The 27,185-nt window shown below is 48.2% G+C and overlaps 1 long non-coding RNA gene across 1 annotated transcript; it reads left to right on the top strand.

The window, feature by feature from the left end:
• Positions 1-15,389: 15,389 nt before the first annotated feature.
• On the top strand, positions 15,390-26,517 carry LOC132388649 (uncharacterized). Its single transcript, XR_009510298.1, has 3 exons — positions 15,390-15,578; positions 20,793-21,077; positions 26,382-26,517. It is a non-coding gene; the product is annotated as an uncharacterized LOC132388649 (long non-coding RNA).
• The last annotated feature ends 668 nt before the right edge of the window (positions 26,518-27,185 follow it).

The following is a 27,185-nucleotide window of genomic DNA, read 5'->3' on the forward strand; positions in this document are numbered from 1 at the left end:
TGCTGATCCATTCTCCTAGGCTCATATGCTCGTAATACTCCTCACATTAAAATAGACACATCTCAAACCATCGGACTGAGCGCGTCCCTTCTCTATCACCTGCCTATCCTCTTTTACGCACTGTCTCCAAATGTTCTCTATTTCTGAGCCAACCTACCTTTCCTCCATCACATCACTTCGCCCCCACCCAGCACGTCTAGTTTAAATTCTCCCCAGTCGCCTCAGCAAACATCCCCGCCAAATATTGGTCGCCCTGGGATTCAAGTGCAACCCGTCCTTTTTGTGCAGTTCACACCTGCTCCAAAAGATCTCCCAATGATCCAGAATTCTGAATCCCTGCCTCCTGCTCCAATCCCTCAGCCACGCGTTTATCCTCAACCTCATCCTATTCCTATTCTCATTGCCACGTGTCCCGAGATTACCACCTTTGTGGTACTGCCTCTCAACTTACTTCTGTACTCTTTCAGGACCTCTTCCATTTTCCTGCCTGTCATTGGTACCAATATGTACCATGATCTCTGGCTGTTCTCCCTCCCACTGTAGGACATCTGAAACATCCCGTACCCTGGCACCTAGAAGGCAGACTGCCATCTGCGTTTCTTTCCTGCATTCAAAGAATCTCCTTTCTGACCCCCAAACTATAGAGCCCCCTATCACTACTGCCTTCCTCTTCCTTTCCCTACCCTTCTGAGCCACAGGGCCAGACACTGTGCCAGAGGGACGGGGACTGTCGCTTCCTCACCCCCGTAGGCCACCCGCCTCCAGCAGTACCCGAACAAGAGTACTTATTGTCAAGGGGTACAGCCACTGGGGTATTCACTAGTAACTGCTTCTTGACCTTCCTTCTCCTGACTGTGACCCATTTCTTCAGTCTCCCGTGGCCCCGGTGTGACCACCTGCCTGTAACTCCTCTCTATCACCTCCTCGCTCTCCCTGACCAGACGAAGGTCATCGAGCTGCATCTCCAGTTCCCTAACTCGGTCTCTAAGGAGCTGCAGCTCGACACACCGGGTGCAGATGTTGCCGTCCGGGAGGCTGGGAGTCTCCAGGATCTCCCACATCTGACACCGAGCACAGAAAACCAGCCTCACACACATACCCTCTGTCTGTACTGTAAACAGATAACCAACCTCGCCTCGACCCTTTATCTCCGAAGCCCCGTTGAGCCAAAGCCTTCCTACCCTGTCTCCCGTTCCTCTGACGCTCGCTCTATAAATCTGTCTTCCTTTTAAACTCTTCTCGCTGTTCTCACTGGCCGACTTGCGCAGTCGTGCTGAAGAAAATAATCAATAATTGTGTTACTGATGAACACTGGGGATTTGTACCGTCTCCTGTCTCTCTGTGTCCTTCACCCTCACTCTCTCTCATCTGCAGGCTGGACAATGTCGGTCTCACAGATTCTGGTGCCGAGGCTCTCGCCTCCGCTCTCAGTACAAACCCATCTCTGACGGAGCTGGACCTGAGTTATAATAAACTGGGAGATTCAGGAGTGAAACTGGTGTCTGCGGCTCTGAGGAACCCGGCGTGTAAAATACAGGAACTGTGGTAAGTACCAGACGGTGGGAGATTGTGTTTACAGTCACGGGGTGTCTGACACTGAACATTAATGTGATCAGTAACTGTGTTACTGATAAACACTGGGGATTTGTAGTGGCTCCTGTCTCTCTGTGTCCTTCACCCTCAATCTGTCTCATCTCCAGGCTGATGAATGTCGGTCTCACAGATTCTGGTGCCGAGGATCTCGCCTCCGCTCTCAGAACAAACCGATCACTGACGTGGCTGATGCTGGAATCAAACTCCCTGACAGACCGATCTGTCCCTGCTCTCCGCCGCCTCATACTGACCCTCCCGAGTCTGGAGTGGATCTGGTGAGTGTTTGTTAATGTTCAATGTGATAAAATATCCGCGGATCCGCGGGTTTTCTGGTGATATTTGTCTGTGAGTGTTCTTGAAACATTAACCCCGGTCCCCTGTTACTGACACTGTCGTGTCATCTGTTTCAGGCTTGTGGAGAATCTTTTCAGTGAGACCGGGAGGAAGGAACTAAGATCTCTGCAGGAACTCATACCCGAACTGAGAGTGGATCTGTGAACATCTGAATGTGTGAACATCCCCGTCCGGGGGTTGGGGACTATCTGGCCGATTCCCCGCCCTCCCCTTTAACTAAACCTTCCGCTTTAACTGCCCTTTCCACTTTAACTCCGCGCTCACATTTAATGGCCACGCGCCCGGGGAAATTCCCAACGGTTTCAGCCCGGGGAAATTCCCAATCGGCTCCAGTCTTGAGCTCATTGACATCGGAAGCGTTCTCGTAGTGACGTATTTCCGCCTGTTGTCCAGTGGCGCAGCTTCCTCCGAATATGTGGATTCGAGTCTTCCCACGTGACCGTGATCTCAATCAAATGCCATTCTTTCACATTCATTCACACCATCCGCACTCCCAATGACACCACCCCTTCCCATTCACTCCAACTATCCACATTCCTAACGGTACGCACTCCTACCCATTCGTTTGCATCGTCCAAACTTCCAATAGACCCCACCCCTTCCCATTCACTTCCACTGTTTGCCTGCCAGTGAGCCCCGCCCCTTCCCATTTACCCCCACCGTCTGCACCCCTTCCCAATCATTCCTGTCGTCCGATCTCCCAGTGGGATATGACCCTTCCCATTCACTCACACCATCTACCTCCCAATGGGACTCCTTTCAGTTCATTGCCAAGGGAAATGGGATCTTGGGAATTGGCGGGGACGCTTGAGTTCTGTATTGGACAGAACTCGGAGCGGGGTTAACGAAATCTGACGGGAATGCCGATGGGTTTATTAGTCACACGGAAAGTCGAGGGTCGTGTAGATGTTGACGGCTTTGTAACACTGACGGTGGATACGATCAGACGGAAGGACCTTCGGCACGACTTCCTGAAGATGGGGGGAGGGGTGGGTGTGTGCGAGAGATGTTTATGGTTTCCATGTCCCAACGCCGGGAGATTCATTGCACCCGGTTCCCGGTGTCCACATAACACACAGGAAGTTATGCAGGGTACGGTTCCCGATCTCCCTATCGAGTGGAGGGTGGTCGAGAGTGTCTGTCCTGAGAGGGGCTGCCGATTGAAAAAAATGAATAGGGAGGGAACGACAGAAGGCTTTAGAATGGTCACCAGGAACGGATTGAAAGGTTGACTGAAAATGGTCTCCGGGGAGAAAGTGATGGGCTGAGTGACAATGGGTGCCAGGGAGGGGGCGATGGGCGGAATTAAGTTGGCCGTGGTTACCTTGTTTCTGATGGCCGGCAGGGAGGGATTGATATACTGACAAGAGAGTGGGAGAGAGAGGCAGAGTTAAATTGAACCGACAGGGTGGGGATTGTGCACTGACTGAAAATTATCACGGGGGGGGGGGGGACGGGGAAAGTTATTTGCTGATTAAATATTGGGTTCTGGATTAAAACCAGAATATAAAATTAATACCAAGGAGAGAATGACGCGCAAATATAACTTTGTCTATAGGGAAGAGGTGACTCGCGCTTTGAAAATCGTGTCCAGGGAGGGAGGGATGCACTGAGAGAAAATGGACGCCAGGAGGTGACAAATCAGAGGGAGTGGCGGCCAGATCTGAAATAGTCTCTGATACCTTTGTTACAATGGCCGACAGGGAGAGAGTGATGTACAGACAACAGAGCGGGAGAGACGCATCGGGTTAAGTGGCCGAAATGCAGTCAGTGGCACATTGAGAAGAGAGAGGGGGTATTGGGGCGATGTAAAATGACCTATTGCTCTGACAGAAAATTGCCGTTGCTTCTCTTAAACTGTCTGACGGGTTTGTGATACCTTGTTTAAAGTGAGCGCAGTGGAGGGAGGTGGTGAGACGGCGATTGAATACGGCCGTCAGCATCGTTAATATTGTTGGGAAAAAGGGAGAGATGTGCTGACTGAGGAGACCCCGTTCGGCCGGGTTGAAACGGGACCAAGGAGGAAGCGACGGCTTGGATAAAATGAACGGCAGAGAAGGAGTGAAGGACACGTTGAATTCAATTAATCCCACCCTACAAAAACTCATTTCAGGGAGGTAACGCCATCAATTTGCGGGAGACTCCAGGAACTCCCGGGAGAGGTGGGATGTCTGCAATAGAGTAGCTCCTTAGCGGCAAGTCAGCTAGTTTAAATAGCGTTAGCTATGCTGATGAACGAATGACACACGTTAAACTCACCTCAACAGAGATGTAACCCAGCAGGAGCAATAGAAAAGTCACTGTTGCAGACAGTGCAGCGAGCAACACTGTCATTATTTTGACCCCTAATTAGGCAGGGGTAAACTTCAGTGTAGTTTGGGGTGAAGTACGTTTTGTATTTTCTGTTTTTGCAATACTCTGCCATGGCGCTCTCTCTCTCTCTCTCTCTCTCGTTCCCAAGAAAAAACGATTTCCGTGATATTTTATATAAATTGCGGGCGTCAGGGAGCCGCTAACAATATGCGGGAGACTCCCGAAACTTCCGGGAGAGATGAGATGTCCGACGCTTCACTTGAAATGGCCGCTGGGGAGAGAGTGACGGCTTTAGCAGAAGTGAGCACAAGAGAGGGAGGGACGCGCTGATTTAAAATGGGCGAATCCTTGGTTAATGTGGCCGCCAGGGATGGAGTGAGACACTGACTTACAATGGCCACTGTCACACACAGAATCTATGGCGAAAGAACATGCGGTGCCCCTGGATACAATCCCGGGATCGAGTGTGTTATTGATTGTAATAACCGTATTTTAATTTGTGTTTTATATCGCCTTGTGCATTGTACATATGTTTTAAGTGCAATAATTTTGTCATTGAATAAACTAATGTATGTATCTCAGATATTCACACATACACATATACGTGTGGGTTTTGGGGAGGAGGTGTGAGGGGTTTGGGATGAAGAGGAGTGAAGGAACGAGGAGTGGACTGATGAGACGGTGAGCGTGGCGAAGTCATTGACTCAATAGGGTAGGAAAGGGGCGGAAGTTCCTGTCACAAACTGGTGGACGAAATGGAAAATATAAAGACGCGGTGAGGAGGAGAGAAACGACAGAAACGGAGCAGGAGTGATGTGATCGGGAGGAAGGGGAATGATGGAGCGGGCAGGGAGGGGAAGTGATGGGAGGAGGAGGGACCGGAAGCGATGGTATGGGGATGGCGGGGGGAGTGTTGTGACGGGGAAGGAGGGGAAGTGATGGGACAAGGAGGGAGGGAGAATAATGGGACAGGGTGGGGAGGAATAGGATGGGAAGTGTGGGGGAGTGACTTACTCAATAGAGGAGGAAGGGTTGGTGGTGACATTTCCTTCGTAAATAAGACGGACGGCAAGAAAGGGGAGGGGAGCGCTTACACTGTCACAAAATGGCTGTCGGCAGAAGGTTAAATGGAGAGTTGGGAAAGTGAGGAGGGAGAAAAGGGGGAGGCGAGATAAGGAATTGAGATTGAATAAACAGGAAGTGTGTGAAAGGTGAGGAAATGGATGTGCGCCATTCTACGATGCTGGGAGAGGTGAAGTCAATGGTAAACATCACAAAATGGCCGCCAGCCAGGGTAAGATGGGGGGTGATAGAGGGGAGAGCGAGGGGACAGGGAGCGGAGTGTTTTAGGAGTGACGGGAGCCGAGGGTGGGAGAGGGCGGCTAGTAACAAGGGAGCAGAATCTGCGGGGTTCCCCTGGGGGAGGAATGTGACTAGCACCGTTACCTCCTTCCCCTTCCGTCTCCAAAATCCCGCCTTGATTTTTCTTTCGGGCCAAGCCTCAGGTCGTCCGGACCGAACCTTTTAGGCTGTCCCATGGAGTAGGGGGACGTGTCATCACTGGGGCCTGTCAGAGGCAGGAGTGGGCGGCAGCTTGCCCGACAAGATGGAGGCGAGGTCTGGCGGTGCGGGATGGTTGGCGTGGATCACCACCATTTTCTGCAGGGGGGTGGGGGAGAGGGAGGGGTCAGATTGAGGATGGGAGGGGAGAAAGAGAATGTAAGGAGAGGAGAGGAGACCCACTACCCACTCCCTCAGCCTCTCTCTCCCTCGGTCCCCTCTCTCCATCTCTTCCCCCACCATTCTCTCACCACACTATCCTCCTCTCCCCACCCTATCCTCTCTCCTCTCTCCACCCCTCTTCCCACCCTATCCTACTATCTCCACCTCTCTGCCCACACTATCCTCCTCTCCCCACCACTCTCTCCACCCTATCCTCCTCTCCTTACCCCTCTCGCCCCCCTAGCCTCCTCTCTCCCCTCCTCTCCCCACCCATCTTCCCACCCTATCCTCTCTCTCCACCTCTCTGCCCACCCTATCCTCCTCTCCCCACCATTCTCTCCACCCTCTCTCCACCCCTCTCGCCACCCTTTTATTCCTTTTCGGCCCCATCTCTCTGAACTGCCTAGTCCATCAGCAATAACAGGAACGATTCTCTAATTCCCTATAAAGTAGAAAATTATAAGTATTATCTCGGATAAATTCCCCCGTGGAAAAGACAGTGATGAGCCAGTTTGAACAATCGTTGTCAGACGAAAAATACAGATACTGGCAACAAATTATTCTGATTTATGTCAGCAGGCAATCACATGTGCGCTCAGAATGAAACCCGTCTGCCATGATATAGACTGTATCGATTATATTGATCAGGTCGGGACCGGGCGTGTTATTCTTTTCTGGCGTTCCCGGTGATGTGAACTTAGGCGATGTGGGGAATTATGAGGACAGAATACATTTTTTCTCCTGACATTCCCGGCGATGTGAAATTGGGCGATGTGGAGAATTACATGAATGTTTTTTTTTTCCCCTGTCGTTCCGGGCGAGATGAAATTGGGTTATTTGCAGAATTATGAGGATGCCAGGATGACTTACTGCCATTTAGTGAACCTCGATGTGTGCGGAAATCCATGGCAATTACAAAAAAATAATGTGGATAAATGTAATGTATGAGGAAAATTAAAAGCGAAGTGCATCCAAAATAGGAATTTGCATAATATATTGGAAATGTTTCGTGTGCTGATTCTCGGGTCACCTGGAACACTCTTCACTTGTAAGTAGGGCAACCAGTCAGATTCAGAGATGGTCAGTTGATATTCTCAGCAAGTAACTTCTATCCCCCTGTCAGAGTCATGTTTCCCTACTCCGACATCGTCTCGACGTTATGAGGCAAAAAAATTTGTATCGCGTGCAATTTGTGCTCCTTGCTTAAGAAATACCGACTCGCAATCACCATCTTGGCTTCTGACGTGGCTGTACTGTGACGGGGATTGGATCACGTGGACTGGATGCTCCGTCACGAAGCTGCTTCATTCAAACAATGACCTGTGCATTCATTCATACTGAGCAAGACGAATGATTTGCAAATATTGCAGATAACCTCTGTCTGGGTTTAGATGGTCGGCGCAATATTGTGGGCCGAAGGGCCTGAAATGCGCTGTAGATTTTTATGATTGACGGTCTGGGTGCAGGGAAATATGTATCCTGTACCGTGCAGTCAAGGCCTAGGAGGCAAAATTTCAGAAGAATGAATACACTGTTCACGACGGATATCAGATGACATTCTTTACCGCTCGTGAATCATTGGAATCCGATAGCAGTGAATCTGAGGTTAACAGTAACTCAACCTTAGCCTTGATGTATAGGGGAGGGCGATTAAGTTGGGGGTGCCTGATTACGGATCATATTTTTTAATGTCATTCCGTTCTCTTTCTCCAGTGAATTTAGTGGCGATTGTCATCCTGTCCCGGGGAAAGTGCGGCCTCTCCTTCTGCATCACGCGGTACCTGTTGTCCATGGCAGCGGCGGATCTATTGGTCATTACCACTGAGGTCGTTTTGTATCAACTCAATTATCATTATTTTTCCGTTTGCTTCCTGAACGTCCTCTCTGTGTGCACTGCTCTCCATGTCCTGTCCCGCATCGCCGTGATCTGTTCCGTCTGGTTCACCGTCACTTTCACCTTCGATCGGTTTGTTGCCATTTGCTGTCAGAAACTGAAAACAAAGTCCTGCACGGGGAGAACGGCGGCCGTGGTTCTAGCGCCATCTAGCGGTCTGTTCTATCTGAGAAACGGCCCACTCGACTTCACTTACAGAGAGATCATTAACAATGTACATTGGTTCTGTTATCACTGACCCGGCGTGGGTGTCGTATGACTGATGTGACATCGTGTTGACTCAATTTCTCCCATTCGGTGTAATTCTGCTGCTCAACGCTCTGACAGTCAGGCACATTTTAGTGGCCAGTCGGGTCCGTAGGGGGCTGAGGGGTCAGAGCAAGGGGGGAAACAGCAGTGACCCGGAGATGGAGAGCCGGAAGAGGTCTGTGGTTTTGCTCTTCACCCTCTCCGGCAGCTTCATCCTCCTGTGGCTGACGAATGCTACAGAATTTATCTACTATCACATCACCGTGATAGGGACATAGGGGAATGACTGGGAAATTATTTTCGCCGGTGCCGGATATTTGTTAAGCGTCCATCCGAAGTACCCAGTGGGGATGACCCGATGTCATTGATCCGTGTGGAGGGGGTGGGGTGACCGGACATCTATTGCTGCCGATGGAATTTACCCCTCCATCCATTGAACCCGGTGTGGTTACTAACCATCCTTGTCTCCCGGTTGTGTGTCCCTACATCCATTGATCCCGGTGTGGTTACTAACCATCCTTGTCTCCCGGTTGTGTGTCCCTACATCCACTGCTCTTGGAGGATTTGACCTTTCATCAGTTGTTCCCGGTGGCCGTGACGCTCCATCCACTCCTCCCTGTGGATGTGACGCTTCATATACTGTTCCTGACAGAGGCTTGTCCTTGTTCATTTCATCTGATGTCAACTCGTAATGTCTGTCGCCATGGATACGATCTGTAGTATCGGCCGTCACTAACACTGAGCCCAATATACATCACTTTTCCTGCCGTCTGACTCTCTGTTACTTTGGTCGAAAGAGTAGCATACAGCCTTAGAATAAATTCTTAAATACACAAAAATTATTATTAACCCCACTCGGCCGTCCGCTGGATTGCTAAATTTGCTTCCCAACCATTTGTTTCGACCTTCAAACTGTTGACTTCCTTCGGATCGCATCATTGGAGTCAGTCGCATCGAAGCGCCACGTACTTTGCTGCTCGCCTCACCTGCGTTTTCCGGCCGCTGTGTCTCATGTCCGCCCGTCGCGTGCGCCACCGGCCTCAGGTTTCCGTCTATTTTCTACTTCGCTTTTTTCTGATTTCCGTCCCATTGATTCGGTGAAACGGCGCCCGACTGATCAGGCACCTCCCATATCGTCAGCTTCCCGCTCGAGGCTCCCACAGCTCAACCAACGCCGGCAGTATCTGCAGACTCCAGCACCGACTGCTCAGACAACGCCTCCCATATCGGCAGCTTCCCGCTCGAGGCTCCCACAGCTCAACCAACGCCTCCAGTATCTGCAGATTCCAGCACCGACTGCTCAGACAACGCCTCCAGTATCTGCAGACTCCAGCACCGACTGCTCAGACAACGCCTCCCATATCGGCAGCTTCCCGCTCGAGGCTCCCACAGCTCAACCAACGCCTCCAGTATCTGCAGATTCCAGCACCGACTGCTCAGACAACGCCTCCAGTATCTGCAGACTCCAGCACCGACTGCTCAGACAACGCCTCCAGTATCTGCAGACTCCAGCACCGACTGCTCAGACAACGCCTCCAGTATCTGCAGACTCCAGCACCGACTGTTCAGACAACGCCTCCAGTATCTGCAGACTCCAGCACCGACAGCTCAACCAACGCCTCCAGTATCTGCAGACTCCAGCACCGACTGCTCAGACAACGCCTCCAGTATCTGCAGACTCCAGCACCGACTGCTCAGACAACGCCTCCAGTATCTGCAGACTCCAGCACCGACTGCTCAGACAACGGCTCCAGTATCTGCAGACTCCAGCACCGACTGCTCAGTCAACGCCTCCAGTATCTGCAGACTCCAGCACCGACTGCTCAGTCAACGCCTCCAGTATCTGCAGACTCCAGCACCGACTTCTCAGACAACGCCTCCAGTATCTGCAGACTCCAGCACCGACTGCTCAGACAACGCTTCCCATGAGAGTGGCGGACCGCAGTTATTGACTTTCTGCTGCTTCTGGATCGTGTGTTCATGCCGGCTGACGATCTCCTTTCTTCAAACATACTCTGACGTCAATCGACGTTTCAGTCATCGATTCTGGAAAGATTGAGGAGTTTGATCTAAAAGGAGAACAGCGGAGAAGATTTAGCGGTGATCGATAAGATTAATCAGAAACCGCAACATAACGAGCCACGAAGGGCCACAAAACGAGAGAGATCAGAAGCTAAGTACATCGTGCATCAGTGTCGTCTTCAGGTGGGGGGGGGGGAGCTCGGAGCAACTGGTTCGATGAGTGAACAGGGGCTGTGGACGAGAATTGGGGTCAAACGGACACTGATATCTGAACTGTTCCATTCTCCTGATGACACACGTCTGCATCAGCTCCACTGCAATCACATCCTTGACCGATAGGGGGCAGAAAATTGCCTGATGCTAATCGGGCCAATATTACCTATTTCTGTACTATGACATTTCCCGTCAGTGAAGTCAGGTATTAAACACCACATTATCAATCCGCATCACTACCGTCACAGATATTGGAATTCCCTTACCATGTCCTTCTCAGCATGGCAGCGTCCATTATTCAGGGCCTCCAGCACCCAGAGCATACCCTTTTCTCATTGTTACCATCAGGGAGGAGGTACAGAAGCCTGAAGGAACACACTCAGTGATTCAGGAACAGTTTCTTTCCCTCTGCCATCCGATTCCTAAATGACCAATCTTTGGACAATACCTCAGTATTTTTTAGTATACAGTATTTCTGATTTTGCACGTTTTTCAAAACCCATTCCATAAACGTAACTGTTTTACTTGTTTATTTACTATTATTGTTTTATTTGTTATTATTATTATTATTATTATTATTATTATTATTATTATTATTATTATTATTATTATTATTATATTCTCTGCTATATTATGTATTGCATTGAACTGCTGCTGCTAAGTTAACAAATTTCACGTCCCCTGCCGCTGATAATAACCCTGATTCTGATTCTGATCGGCACTCACGAGAACCCCGTCAGTCTCTGTGAATATCCCAGCACTTTTCACCCATGGACGATCATCACCACGTACCTCAATATTGATCTCGACCTGCCGTTCAGTACCCATCTAGTGAAATTAATCCCGTAACCCACGACCCATTGATATATTACTGCAACCAGTATGTAGTCACAGTGGAAGTCTTTCCTTGTGTGCCACTCAGTTCAGATCACTCAACACATAAGCACTTCGTCACGAGCAAATTACAGAATATGGAATACTGTGCTGTATTCCCAATGGAAATGCTGGTCAGTTCGTCAAATATGTAAATCCGACCACCTACCTCACTATCAACAACGCTACCAATTAGCTGTCATTGTTGGTACTAATGCAATGAATGCAGACTCTCTGTCGGTTTAAGCATTTTCACCAGTTCGGTGGTCGTGTGTACGGGGATTGAATTACTCTGCTTCAGACCGCTGCGAACATGTGACGGGCTGCACCAGAGCTGGAGGGACACAGCCGGTCAGGCAGCATCTATGGAAATGAAAAAGTGGTTGACGTTGCGGGCGCGAACCCAGGAAAGAGCTGGAGAACAAATGGAAGAAGATGGCTGAATAAGAATGTTTGGGTAACGGGAGGAGGGCAAGCCGGAAGCTGCTAGGTGAAGTCACGTGATTGGAGTAGGGTGACCAAGTAAGAGGCTGGGAGGGAATTAGCGGAATAGACACAGTGCTTGAGAAGAAGGAATATAATAGGAGAGGAGAGTGGACCGTGGGAGAAAGGGAAGGAGGAGCGGCGCCGGGGGAGGGGAAAGACAGACGAGGAGAAGATTAAGAGTCCAGAGTGGAGAAGTAAAGAAGAGGGAAGGGGGAGACGGAAATACCGGAAGATGGGGATACCCATGTCCATGCCATAAGATGGAGGTTACTTTGACTGAATAAAAGGAGTTACCCCTCCAATCTGACAGTGGCCAATCGGGGCAGAAGAAGAGGCCATGTGTATGTCGCACCGGGAATGGGGATAGAAACGGAAACGGCTGGCCGCTGGAAAACTTTGTCGATGCAGCTGAGGAGTTCGACGATGCGTTCATGAATCAGGAAAAGTGTCCCGGTCAGAGCGTCGACATATTTCCAGAGATGCCGCCTGACCTGTTGAATTCCTCCTGCATCTTGTGTGTGTTGCTATTCATTGGATGAACGGTTTGGTACGTTGGCTGTCTTCGTAAGCTTGGAAGCGACATTAGTTTAAGGCCCCTTCACAATGTTACAGAGCGACATACAAACACAAACTTATTCTGTTTTACATAATTCTATTGAAAGATCTGTCACCGGAACAATTCTCAGAGTGAAACACAGCAGCCGATGACAATACAGCATTGGTCTATGATGTCCACGCCCATGGGGCCAAGGAATGGACAGGATCTACGATAACTAAACCGAGAGGCGAGCCTGGGAGTGTTTCACAACGTTCACTGACTTCTCCAATCGTCATTTCTTTGTCTGAGATTTTGCAATTTCGTGTCATGCAATGCATATCTCATCGGAATTGGGATTTTTAATTGAATGACATCATGTTTATTTCTACCCCAGCTTTTGGAAATCACGTCAGCCTTGTGTAGTATTGAATATTCAGTGTGCTGGCGCGAGTATAAATGAATGACCGTGGAGATTTATCAGCTCAGAGTTTATTCAGCGAGATACCGGGCAGCTGGAAGACAGGCTGGATATCAAACAGCATGCTTGAAACATTTTACCGTGTGAGAAAAATATACTTCTTGATCATGGCCGTTATTGGTGTTCCTGGTAAGAACAGAGGCGGAGTGAAGTTTACAGTTTAGTGTCCGCGGTCCGCTTACCGACAGCGTTGTGATGACCGCGAGTGCGGTGCAGAGATTGCGACAAATCCCTGTGTTCGTTCAGAGACTCCCTCGCAGTTTAACCCGTGGGCTCGACGGAATGTAAAGCGGCAGTTGAAACAGATGTAGAGGGGAAGATCGAACAGTTAGATTCATTTTGTGGATTCAGAGCAGGCAGTTCTGATTTATCAACGCAAAGCCGCTGTCAAAGTAAACTCCGATAATCCAGCGCGCTCGGCACCTTTACGGGCTGGTTGGTATTATTCCGTGTCAATAGCGTAAGATGTTTACATTCAGATTTATCATACTGCGCTGCGTTTGAAGAATCGCTTCAAGTCTGAAGGGAAGGTGGGGAGCGGATCGCCGCTGATATTCAGGGGAGAACGCTAGACATCACTTGTGAGTAAGTCACCGAACCATCGTGAGATTCCAAAATTCAAGTGAGGGTCTGTTAGAGGTTCAGTACACCAGGGCTCGTTTCCGTGTCCTGCGATACGTGTAGTGAAGAGGGAATGAAGAGCCAATCCAGCAGTGTCTGTTGGAGGTCGGACGGGGTAAAATACATGTGATACTCCGCTCTGGAACAATGAGCTTGGCAGCATTTGGAATAATACGGCAGAAATTTTGGACCATCCACTAAATGATGCAAATATTTTGAAGAAAAAAAACACATACATTGGCTTTCTTTTGGAAATTGGATGGTTTAAGCACTAATGTTTAAAATACATGCTAAATCTTTAAAATCGGGAAAGAGAACTTTCTGATTGCAATCGACCACGGTCAAGCTAGTTGCAGAATTTTAAAGAAGCGAACTGAGAGAGGTCTCTGTTCGCGGATGGCATAAAGGAGTTGAGGTGAAGTCATGCGAACGGGAGACAGAAGCGGCGGGAGCGGGGCTCGGATCTGAGGGGCGATTCCAGGACGTATCTGATAGAAACGCAGCAAACATCGTCGCCGAGAAATTGCCGAGCTTTCCAAGCTTTGTATATGTCAAAAACCTGATCGTGGACGTTTGGAATTATTTCTCTAAACCAAAGCATATACGCCAATTCGTTGACAATGCATCCTTCCCAAACCCTGCTCCTTCTCCTGGACCGAGTACTGTTACCATTCAGCCGGCAGGCATGCAGTTGTAAGAGGAATCTGCGATTCCCGCTTTACACTTTTTAAACTCCGGAAATGCATTGCCAGCAAACTTTGATTGCTCTGAATTTTCTGCACATCTCTGTTCTGAGAGCCGTGGTGCGGCGTGACAGTAATTCACTCATTATTTTTTCTGCTGTTCCCCCAGTTAATTTAGTGGCGATTGCGATCCTGTCCCGGGGAAAGTGCGGCCTCTCCACCTGCACCACTCGCTACCTGGTGGCCATGGCAACGGCGGATCTACTAACCATTATCTTTCAGGTCATATTGTGGCGGATCAGTTATTATTACTTCCCCGGTTCTTTTCTGGAGATGACCCCCGTATGCAGTTCCATCTTTGTCCCAGCAAGGGCAGCCACAGACTGTTCTGTCTGGTTCACCGTCACCTTTACGTTTGATCGGTTTGTCGCCATCTGTTGCCAGAATCAGAAAGCAAAATTTTGCACCGGGAAAACTGCGGCAGTAGTTCTGACAACAACCGGCGTTTTTTTCTGTTTTAAAAATGTGCCCTACTTCTTTATGTATCGACCTCTGAAAGTAATTGACAATATACCCTGGGACTGCATTCGTAAATCGAGCTACTATACCGATCCCGGCTGGGTGGGATACAGCTGGCTTTCTACCGTTCTAGCGCCATTATTCCCGTTTGTTTTAATACTACTGCTCAACGCTCTGACAGTCAGACACATTTTGGTGACTAGTCGCGTCCGTAAAGGGCTGAGGGGTCAGAACAAGGCGGAGAACCGCAGTGACCCGGAGATGGAGAGCAGAAGGAGGTCTGTGATCTTACTTCTCTCCATCTCCGGAAGCTTCATCATCCTGTGGTCGGTAAAAGTTGCCGAATTCCTTTATTACACCATCGCCGGATTGGATCAGAATAATTACAGTGATTCGGAATACATATTTCAACACACTGGATACATGCTGATGATATTAAGTTGCTGCACAAACACGTTTATTTATGGGGTAACTCAGTCCAAGTTCAGAGAGCAGTTCATCAGCGCAGTGAAATATCCGCTAACGTCAATTATTGAAATAATTAACAAACAAACCGAACTAAGTTCTTCTCAGAGGGAGTCGCAGTTTCTGTTTTCCATCTCGACACGACAGAACTGACGGGCATCGGAGAACGAGGCAGCTGCGAGAGTGGTTGAGAGCCCGAGCGAGACCCAGATCCGGAACAGGCTCCTCGGCAACTGCAGCCGGCGGCTTCCACCTCCCACCGGTCATTAAACTCAAACCACCGTCTGTTTGTATTTCCACCTCCCACCGGTCAATAAACTGAAACTAGCTTCTGTTTGTATGTTTCACCATATTCCCGCTGGCGTTACCGCCACACGTCTATTGGTAACAAATCCCGCCCTACAGTGTAAATACTCAGCAGTGAAGTGATCGACTTCCTGGTTGCTTCCCGGTGACGGTGAGGAAATAGAGCGGAAATAATGCCGTCACAACGAGGATGGGCGGAATTCACACTGAGCGCACCGGAGATCAGATCGGGACTGCTCCGTGATCGCAGTAAGTAGCCAAGACCACAGTGAGATTTTACTGATTGCATTCAGCATCGGATCGGCTCGTCAGTCAACAGCTTTGAGCAGACAACGCCTACGTCTACAGACATCCTAACTTCAACGGCCGATTTTGCCTGTATCCAGTGAGATTTTATCAATTTCATGAAGTGTTCACCTGCACAGGGAGTGTCTGCAGAAGCTCCGATTATCATCTGCAGAAAGTCTATTTCTAAAGGAGACATAGAACACAAAATAGTACGGCACATTACAAGCCCTTCGGCCCACAAGGTCGTGCCGTCTCTCTAACCCGTTTTCCCACATAAACCCCCACCTTAAAATTCCTCTATATACATGTCTTGTAGTCTCTTAAAGTTCTCTAGTGTGTCTGCCTCCATCACTGACTCAGGCAGTACATTCCGCGCACTAAACACTCTCTGAGTGAAAAACCTTCCTGTAATATTCCCCTTGAACTTCCCTCCCCTTACCTTAAAGCCATGTCCTCTTGTACTGAGCAGTGGTGCCCTGGGGAGAGCCGCTGGCTCTCCACTCTACCTATTCCTCTTCATATCGTGTACACCTCTATCATGTCTCCTCTCATCCTCCTTCTCTCCAAAGAGTAAAGCCCTAGCTCCCTTAATCTCTGATCATGATCCATACTCTCTAAACCAGGGAGCATCCTGGTAAATCTCCTCTGTACCCTTTCCAAAGCTTTAACATCCTTCCTATAGTGAGGCGACCAGAACTGGACACAGTACTCCAAGTGTGGCCGAACTAGAGTTTTATAGATCTGCATCATTACCTCGCGACACTTTAACTCTATTCCTCCAGTTATGAAGGCTAACAGCCCATAAGCTTTCTTAACCACCCTATCTAACTGTGAGGCAACTTTCTGGGATCTGTAGACATGTACCCCTAGATCCCTCTGCTCCTCCACACTACCAAGTATCCTGCCGTTTATTTGTACTCTGCCTTGGGGTTTGTCCTTCCATTGTGTACCACCTCACACTTCTCCGGGTTGAACTCCATCTGCCACTTCTCAGCACACTTCTGCGTCCTATCAATCTCTGTCTGCTATCTTCGACAATCCTCTACACTATCTACAACACCACCAACCTTTGTGTCGTCTTTGAACTTGTCAACTCACCCTTCTACCCCCACATCCAGGTCGTTAATAAATATCACGAAAAGTAAAGGTCCCAGAACAGATCCTTGTTGGACAACACTAGTTACAACCCTCCAATATGGATGTACACCGTCCACCACGTCAATCTGCCTTCTGCAGGCAAGCCAATTCTGAACCCACCTAGCCAAACTTCCCTGGTTCCCATGCCTTCTGACTTTCTGAATAAGCCTACCGTGTGGAACCTTGTCAAATGCCTTACTAAAATCCATGTAGATCACATCCACTGCACTACCCTCATCTATATGCCCAGTCACCTCCTCAAAGAACTCTATCCGGCTTGTTAGGTACGATCTGCCCTTCACAAAGCTATGCTGACTGTCCCTGATCGGACCATGATTCTCTAAATGCCCATAGATCCTATCTCTAAGAATCTTTTCCAACAGCTTTCCCACCACAGACATAAGGCTCACTGGTCTATAATTACCCGGACTAACCCTACTATTTTTTTTGAAAAGGGGGACAACATTCGCCTCCCTCCAATCCTCTGGGACTATTCCCGTGTACAGCGAGGACGTAAAGATCTTAGCCAGAGGCTCAGCAATCTCTTCCCTCCCCTCGTGGGCAGCCTGCGGAATATCCCTTCAGGCCCCAAGGACTTATCCGTCCTAATGTATTTTAACAACTCCAGCACCTCCTCTCTCTTAATATCAACATGCTCCAGAACATCGACCTCACTCTTCTTGTACTCATTGCCATCAAGTTCCCTCTCATTGGACAATACCGAATAGAAGTATTCATTGAGGACCTCGCTCACTTCCACAGCCTCCAGGCACATCTTCCCACTTTTGTCTCTAATCGGTACCACCCTCACTCCTGTCATCCTTTTGTTCTTCACATAACTGAAGAATGCCTTGGGGTTTTCATTTACCCTACTCGCCAAGACCTTCTCTTGCACTCTTTTTGCTCTTCTCAGCCCCTTCATAAGTCCTTTCCTGTTACCATATATTCCTCAATAGACCCTTCTGATCCTTGCTTCCTAAAGCTCGTGTATACTGCCTTCTTCCACCTGACTAGATTTTCCACCTGACTTATCACCCATGGTTCCTTCACCCTACCACTCTTTATCTTCCTCAGCGGGACAAATTTATCCCTGCCATCCTGCAAGAGATCCTTAAACATTGACCACATGACAATAGTACATTTCCCTGCAAAAACATCATCCCAATTCACACCTGCAAGTTCTGGCCTTATAGCCTCATAATTTACCCTTCCCTAATTAAATATTTTCCTGTCCTCTCTGATTCTATCCTTTTCCATGATAATACTAAAGGTCAGGGAACGGTGATCACTGTTCCCCAGATGCTCACCCACTGACAGATCTGTGACCTGACCTGGTTCGTTACCTAATACTAGATCTAGTATGGCATTCCCCCTAGTCGGCCGGTCAACATACTGTGACAGGAATCAATCATGGACACAATTAACAAACTCTGCCCCGTCTAAACCCTTGGAACTACTCAGGTGCCAATCAATATTAGGGAAGTTAAAGTCACCCATGATAACAACCTTGTTATTCTTACACCTTTCCAAACTCTGCCTCCCAATCTGCTCCTCGGTATCTCTGCTGCTACCAGGGGGTCTATAGAATACCGCAGTAAATAATTGCTCCCTTCCTGTTGCTGACTTCTACCCTTACTGGCTCAAAAGAGGATCTGCTACATTACCCACCCTTTCTGTAGCTGTAATGGTATCCCTGACCAGTAGTTCCACCCATCCTCCCCTCCACCCTCTATAACTTTTAAAGCACTGAAATCCAGGAATATTGAGAATCCATTCCTGCCCTGGTGCCAGCCAAGTCTCCTTAATGGCCATTACATCATAATTCCGTTTATGTATCCAAACTCTCACTTCATCACCTTTGTTCCTGATGCTTCTTGCATTGAAGTACACAAAGTTTAGCCCTTCTACTTTAAGACCTTTCCACCCTTTATTCTGCTTCTCTTTTCTCAAAGACTCTCTGTATGTTAGATCTGGCTTTGCTCCGTGCACTTCTTTCACGCTCTGTAACTCCGGGTCCCATCCCCCTTGCAAATTAGTTTAAACTCTACCGAACTTGCGTTACTTTGTGAGAAAAGCGCGTTTCTTCCAGCACGCCGCCTTTCTTTCTTGGGGGTGTCTGTTCGATAACTTCAATCTCTTTCCATTTTCCAGATACCGTTAGCCCCCTCACGAATCGAGAACCTTTAAACCTTTTCCCTGACCACACCCAATGGGTCAGCCTCCACACATTCGAGCCCTGTTCACACGTGTGCCGGCATTGCATTTGTCTTCGTTGCCACCGAATTAACTGCAAGATAAACAACAGGACATCCAGAGCAAAGACCCAGAACTCCATATGCATCTCTTCTTACTGACCATTAACAACGTCTGTGAAACATCCAACTGTTCCCGTCCTGATGACCCCTTCCTCGACGTCTCCATGCTTTCACTCCTTCCCACGCCGTATCCGCCGTATCTCTCTTTCTTCAAACCCTCTTTGTGACCACATCCGCCGTCTCCTGTTACGGAGTAGTCTGATGAAACGCTTCTACTGAGTCATGTTGGAAACGGGAATACACTGGCCAATTTACAATGTGGGAGCTACGACCCGGACCCGCACGAGACGAAACTGATGGGCACTGAATCCTGCTCGCCCCGAGAACGCCTCATATCGGGCCCTGGTCAGATCCCATTTGGAGCACGGTGCCCAGTTCTGGTCGCCTCACTACAGGAAAGATGTGGAAGCCATAGGAAGCGTGCAGAGGAGATTTACAAGGATGTTGCATGGATTGGGGAGAATGTTTTAAGAGAATAGTTTGAGTGTACTTGATCTCTTCTCCTTGGAGCAACGGAGGATGAGAGGTAACCTGATAGAGGTGTATAAGACGATGAGAAGCATTGGACATGGCTTTTTCCCGGGCTGAAATGGTTGCCACAAGAGGACACGGGTTTAAGGTGCTGGGGAGTAGGTATAGAGGAGATGTCAGGGGTAAGTGTTTTACTCAGTGAGTGGTGAGTGCGTGGAATGGGCTGCCGGCGAAAGGTGGTGGAGGCGGATACGATAGGGTCTTTTAAAAGAATTTTGGACAGGCACATGGAGCTGGGAGAAATAGAGGGCTGTGTGAAAGCCTAGTAATTTCTAAGGTAGGGACATGTTCGGCACAACATTGTTGTCCGAAGGGCCTGTATTGTGCCGTAGGGTTTCAATGTTTCGGTGTTTCTCCGCGCAAGAGGCCCAATCTGTACGCTGCACACTATCAAACAGCGCATGCGCATCTGCCGCATTGTCGCAATCGATCTGATAGATATGTTCACATCATTTCACTGCATTTCTTCCCATCTCCACGACACACTTCCTTCGCTCTTCCAACGTGGCCCTCACTCCCTCTACCACGGCGATCACTTTCCCTGCGGCCGAATCCTACTCTTCTCTGAATGCATGATCTCCCTGGCTGCCGGCGGGAGGCGGAGGGTCCCAGGGCAGACGCAGCCAGAGACATAGCCAACCTCCTGTCCATTCTGGAAACGCGACCAGTGCTCAGAGCACCCTGGACCCGGATCGAATTCAGCTCAAGGAGAGTCGGGGATGGAGAGTTTCCACCCTCCCCAAGGATATGTCCTGGGCCGTGATACCCTATACGCTGGATTTACCAGTTTTCCCCTCCGGAAAATATTTCTTCTTCAACAGGGAAACCGACCGAAGCCTAGACTCCATTCCAGGGACCCAAAGAACCCCAACCTCCTGGGTGGCCTGTCGGACCTTCCGCAGACTTTTTTTCCAGAAGCTCGTCGATGAAGGGTGAGGTAGATTGCTGTATGTTTTTAATTTAGCTCGACAGATATCTGTGACGATTTGTGGGATGACACAAATCCAAGACATATGTAAAGTATAATTAAATACTGCGATTCATCCTGTTCCAGCAGTCTCCGTTCGTAAGCAAGGAACACATACTAATCCTATTGCCCTATGCCAGTACACAAAGTAGTCCTATGCCCCACCAAGCCCACAAAGTCCGTCAGTTCCCAAACTAATTTCGTTGTTTCGCTATCTTCCCACAGCTCCACGTCAGTCCCCAAACTAATCACACTGCCCTGCTAATTCCCCACGGTCTGTTGTCAGCTCCAAAATAGTGCAATTATAATGCTATTAGGCTCAGACCTCGGAACATAATTCGGGAAGGGGTTTTCTCTGGGAAATGCACAACGGAAATGTCGAGGTATTATCGGCAGGAAAAGGATGGCAGGGTGAAGGAACCCTGGCTGACAACATCTGGAAAAGAAGAAGAAAGAAGATGATTTAAGGTTTAGGACGCAAGGGTCAAACAGGTTGTCGTGAGTTACAAGGTACTCTATCAAATACCTTCATGAATTCTATATACACTAAATCTGCTGCTCGACCTTCATTAATCTGTTAAGTCACATCCTCAAAAAATTCGATCAGGCTCGTAAGGCACAACATGCCTCTGACAAAGCCAAGCTGACTATTACTAATCATATTATTCCTCTCCAAATATTCATAAATCCTGCCTCTCAGTGTCTGTTCCATCAACTTACCAACCACTGAAGTAAGACTCACTTGTCTATAATTTCCTGGGCTATCTCTACTCATTTTCTTCAATAAAGGTACAGCAACCTGCAACCCTCCAATCTTCCACAACCACTCCCGTCTCCATTGATGATGCAAAGATCATCGCCAGAGATTCAGAAATAGCCTCATTTGCCTCCTTCCGTAGCCTGGGATACATATCATCCAGTCCCGAAGACTTATCCAACTTAATGCTTTCCAAAGGCTGCAGTACATTCTGATTCTTAATATCTGTATGCTCAAGCTTTTCAGTCCACTGTAAGATCCCTACAATCGCCAAGATCTGTCCTGTGATCCCTTGCCTTTTTGTGATTTTTATAAATAATCTGTTTGAGGAAGTGGAAGGGTGGAATCAGCAAATTTGAAGATGATATGGAGGTTGGTAGAGTTGTGGATAGTGTAGTAGATTGTTGTAGGTTAAAATAGGACATTGAAAGTATGCAGAACAGTGATGAGAAGTGGCAGATGGAGTTCAACCTGGAAAAGTGTGGAGTGAATCGCTTTTGAAGGACGAATTTGAAGGCAGAATACAGGATTAATGACAGGATTGCTTGCAGTGTGGTGGAACAGAGGGATGATAGGGTCCACACCTATAGATCCCTCAACCTTTCTTCACACGTTGATAGAGAGTTTAAGAAGGCGGATTGGCTGTCGGTTTCACTTGTCAGGGGCTTGAGTTCAAGAGCCACAAGGTAACGTTGTGACTCTAAAAATCCCGGTTAGACTGCGCTTGGAAAATTGTGTTCAGTTGGAATATTGTGTCCTATAAAGCGCCTCAGTATAGGAATGATGTGGGAACTATCGATAGGGTGCAGAGGAGGTTTACCAGGATGCTGCCTGGATTAGAGAGCATGTGCTGTGATGATATTTTGAGCGAGAGAGTGTCTTTTTGGAGAAAAAGCGGAGGAGAGCTGACTTGATAGAGGTGTACACGATGATCAGAGGCATACAGCAGATTGAATGGACAGCTAGAAATTTTTCTCCAGGGCTAAAAAGCTGGGCATGACCAGACATAATTATGTGATGATTGGAGGAAAGTATGGTGGAGGGGTGGATAAGCATTATGCGAGGGTATTTAACTAGGGCAGGGCAAATTATGAAAGTATTAGTACTGAGTTTAAAAGTCAAGTAGCTATGTTGCATCTTTTAAAACTCTAGTTAGGCTGCATCTGGAGTATTCCGTTCAACTCTGGTTGCCCCATTCTAGGAAGGGAATCGAGGAGTTGAAGAAGGTGCAAATGCGGTTAACAGGATATTGTCCGGATTAGAGGGCGTGTGGTGGGACAAACTTGGGTTGTTTTCTCTGATGCCGTGGAGTTTGAGGCGAAATGTGATAGAGGTTTATAAGATCATGACAAGTACAGATGTAGGCAGGCAGTATCTCTTTTGAGGGTTTTAAGAGTCGATTACCAGAGGGCATACATTCAGTGTGAGAGGGGGTAAGTTCAAAGGAGGAAGACAACCTCTGAGTGAAAGGCAAGTTCTTTTACACAGATTTGTTGGTGCCTGAAATGAGTACCTGGGATTTGGTTGAGGCAGATACATCGGGGACATTTAAGAGCCTCTTCAATAGACATGTGAATGAGAGGAAAGCAGAGAGATTCGGACATTGTCTGTACAAACTAGATTAGTTCAGTTTGCCATCTGATTACTGATCTACTTGGCCACTTTCAGAGACCTAAAAACATTGTAGGCTGAAGATAGATGTTAGTCTATGTTCTATGTTTATGTTCTATGACGTTGTTCAGCCTGCAATGTTTCAATGTGATTTTCAGTTCATTGTGTTGTTTTGCCATACCAAGAGCTTCAGAACATCTTGCATTGTGCCCATCTTGCAAACCCATGCCTCATTTCCACAAAGGATTCGCACATCACTCCCTGGGACTGGGACCTTTTCCCAATCACCAGGCCGAGGCAGAGCGAGGAATCTTCTGACGGGGTTCCCTTCTCTGTGAGTTCTGTGATTTCCTGTAGACAATGAACTTGTTGAGTGACAGACTGAGTTAAAGAGATTGGAGAAGGCAATATCTGCTCAGTGATGGGACGTCCCAGTGATCACAGGAGCAGTCACGGGGCAGCCTCTACACCCATTCTGTAAATTACTGGGATCGGTAATTAGCAGCAAAGCTCTGACTGTGGAAATTACAAATCAGAATATTATTAGAGTCACGGAGAACAAAACAGAGAAACAGGCCTTTCGGCCCATCTAGTCCACGCCAAAATGATATTTTATGATTTGTTCCAACTGCCTGCATCAAAGTCCTCCGTACGCCTCCCATTCTGTACTCACCAGAACTTCACAAATGTTGTAAATCAAATCTGCATCTACCACATATGATGACAGCTCGTTCCACACTCTCGCCAAACTCTGACTGAAGAAGCTCACCCCTCAGGTTCCACTAAAATATGTCACCTCTCATCCTTAACCTATAACCTGTCGGGGTTCAGAACAAAGACTGCGTGGAGGGGGAAAGCGGGTGGGGAAGGTGCGGGAGGGTGGACACAGCTGTAGCAGGTAATGGGAGAGCAACTGCAAGATAGAAACAAGGATTGTCTAGACTTACTATCTGAATAAAAGTAATTGCTTGAACGTACTTTCTGCAAAGATGCTAATTATACCCTCTATATTCTCAACGAAATTATTGATGTAGATGAAAAGCAGCAATGTGTAACCCTGGGGAACACCACTAGACACGGGCCTCGAGCCCAATAAACAGCCTCCCACCATCACTCTCTGCTTCCTACCATCAAGACAACTGTGCATCCAGTGAGCCAGCTCTCCCTGGATCCCGTGTGATCTGACTTTCCACAGCAACTTACCATGTGAACCTTCTCAAAGCCCTCACTGATGCCCAGATCAGCCACGATCCTGGGACAGAGGTGTCACTGTTCAGAGGGCATAGATTTAAGCAGAGGATGAAGAGCTTTAGAGGGATCTGAGGAAGAGACTTTTTACTCAGAGCGTAGCTGAAATCCGGAACACACTGCCCGAGGTGGTGGTGGTGGCAGGTCCCTTCACAACATTTACGAAGTGGATGAGCATTGAAACTGCCGAGATACAGTCGGCTGTGAACCAAGTGCTGATAAATGGGGCCAGTGTGGACAGTGAATGGACGGTCAGAACAGGTATGGCCGGCCAAAGACCTGTTTCCGTGCTGTGTGATCCTCCACTCCGGACACGGTAAATTAACGATGGTGGCACCGCAAGGCATTGATTTCAAAACTCCACACCCCTCTCCAAACTGAAATAAACCAGACTGAACCCGTTTGTCACCACTGTGAATAGCTGTTTCTGTCAAGGTAAAATACAAATTGGTCACTTCTGCGAAACAACTGGCAATTGATGAAATTTCTGTGTCTTCTTCCACTGATTTTGCTTCCTTACAGTAAAAATAACCGTCTCACTGTGACATATGGTACATTCAGCTCATCGTCAGACCTGACAAACCATGTCTTCCCGCAGCTGGTTCCACCTGTTGGTGTGTCCTCTTTCCTCCACCTCCAGGGAAGCTGCATCTCCATACAAACTCCTCACTTCAGACGACTGTCTGTACCCGTGACGCAGGAAATCACATCTCTGTCACTCTTCTGATACCGTATCTGACCTGCTCACCTCCGGGTGTCCTCCCTCAACAAGTCTCTTCCTCAGTCACAATCTGTGAAATCTTCAAAGAACAACTCAAAAAATACATTAGACAACCTGTGTACTCCTTCACTGCTGACCAGTAAAAACTCTCTCTCCTCAGCCCCTTCCTTTTCCCCTTTCCCTTTGCAAACTCCACATATGGCACCAGAACTGAATCCACTGTAAGGACATTTATATCTCACAGGAGGCTGTACAAACTCCTGTCTTTCTCTAATGCAGGCATCACTGACACCCCTTCCCCATTCCCAATCTGCTCTCGCAGCCCATGACGGTGACAGATATCCCAGACTCTTGGGCTTTGCAACAAACACAGTGTTAACAGCAACATTGGACAATAATTATTATGAATAGAGAATTGTTGCTTCCTGAAGGGACTTGCGAGTTGTCTGATCTAATAGATCAGATCCTCCCTTGTTTACAACTTAATTTCTCCCGTGTCCATCCTTCCCGGGTCACGGAACTTCCAATCATCCAACTTTCTTCCAATAACATCGCCACCACCACGCCTACGGCTCCACAACTTTCCCATCACTCACTCCACACCCACACGTCCACCCATAACCATTCCCCGCATACAAAGACCTTCACCCCAAACCTCCTCCCAGTTTTGAGAACCACAACTAAATTATCCCACAAACCGGGGTCGGACTGAAAGCTCCAAGCGGGGCAACCGGCCCCCGATTTCCACAAAACAGATCAGGCCTGCCGCCCGAACAGGAGAACAACCGGCAAGCTCTGGGATCGGCACTACGCCTGCCGCTGCCGAAAGTTCCCACAACGCCCCTGCGCGTCACCGGAGGTTACTACAGCGCTACGAGCGGCTGCAGACCGACAACGCGGACGATTTAGCTGTCCGTCCTTACACTGGGAGACGTCCGATATCCACATCAACACCATCCAATCGACTCTGAGCGAACTACGATGACTAACAAACATAATTCCTCTCAGCCCTCAGTTTTCTGAATGATTATCTGTCTTTCAGAGGACAGAGTACCTGTGGTCTACATTGTCAGAGTGTTTAGTATCCCAGGAGAGAAAGATTGCAGGGACGATAGTTGTTCTGTTGCAAAATACGCTATGTGTCTAGCCCGCTGACAATTCTCGTTCATATTAGTGAAACCTCTGGTTATCAAAATACGAGATCGCAAAATGACGGAGCCACCTCAAACCAGATTATCCCGAGAAAGAGCTCCCCACAAGATTTGGGGTTTTGTGACCAAACTCGAGACAAACCACATGCTGCCCACTACAACAGCAACACGACAGCGCTGAGCACGATAAATGGGACTTTACGTCACACAACACTGAATTCAATACTGAAACACCGTGATTAATGTTGTTGTCCGACTGAAATCATTAAGAAACGTCAGAACCCCAACCCCGTTTTGTAAAACATTTTTTCCATTTCCCTCCGAAGGAAGTTGTATGCGTCTCCTGCGACCGGAGTCTGATGTACGGCTGACAGGTAGGAGGAGACTTTCGGCCCGTCGGCCAGTTGCTGGCTCCCCGGAGAAGGAGAGATCATGGCAGATGAAGGCGGGAGAAGGGTTAGGGGGATTTTATTGAAAGGATGAAGGTGGTGTGAGAGGGGGCGGACAGGATGTTTCTCCCGGTGGGGACAGGAGGGTCTCGTCTACGGAAATGTCTGAACCCACGGTGTTCGCGAGCAGAAGGATTCACCACACTGGGGTCAAACACCGGCAGATTGTCGACCTGTAAGTGGGTCCAATGGTCCGGGAAAAGTGTAGACAGCAGTGGTGTTGGAGGTCAAGGATGGATCGACCCGGTGTCCTGTTGAATGAAAGGATGGTCTATAGGAACCGAGTGGCCTGTTCCTGTTGCCTGTGTTTTTATAGAGAATTTATGAACAGAGCCTTCTTGGCCCTGCAGAATGTCCCAGTGAGTTCCTAAGCTGTGTTAACAATTTGTCTGAGGGTCCAAGTACATTTCCCATTCTGTTATTCACACAAAATGTGTATTTTTAAATTGATCATGACATCAAATGTGTATTTATACATTGTTAATGACATAAATATCATATTTATACATTGTTAATGACATAAAACTTGTATTTCTATATTGTTACTGACAGAGAATCGTATAATTTGTGTTCCGTGTTTTATCTGAATGAACTTGCCTGTGATGCTGCCACAAGTCAGTGTTTCTCTGTCCCTGTACCTTCCCGTACTTGTGCACTTGGCAATACATTCAATAGTACCAC

This window comes from Hypanus sabinus, unplaced genomic scaffold (assembly GCF_030144855.1).
Source record: "Hypanus sabinus isolate sHypSab1 unplaced genomic scaffold, sHypSab1.hap1 scaffold_371, whole genome shotgun sequence".
Taxonomy (NCBI): Eukaryota; Metazoa; Chordata; class Chondrichthyes; order Myliobatiformes; family Dasyatidae; genus Hypanus; species Hypanus sabinus.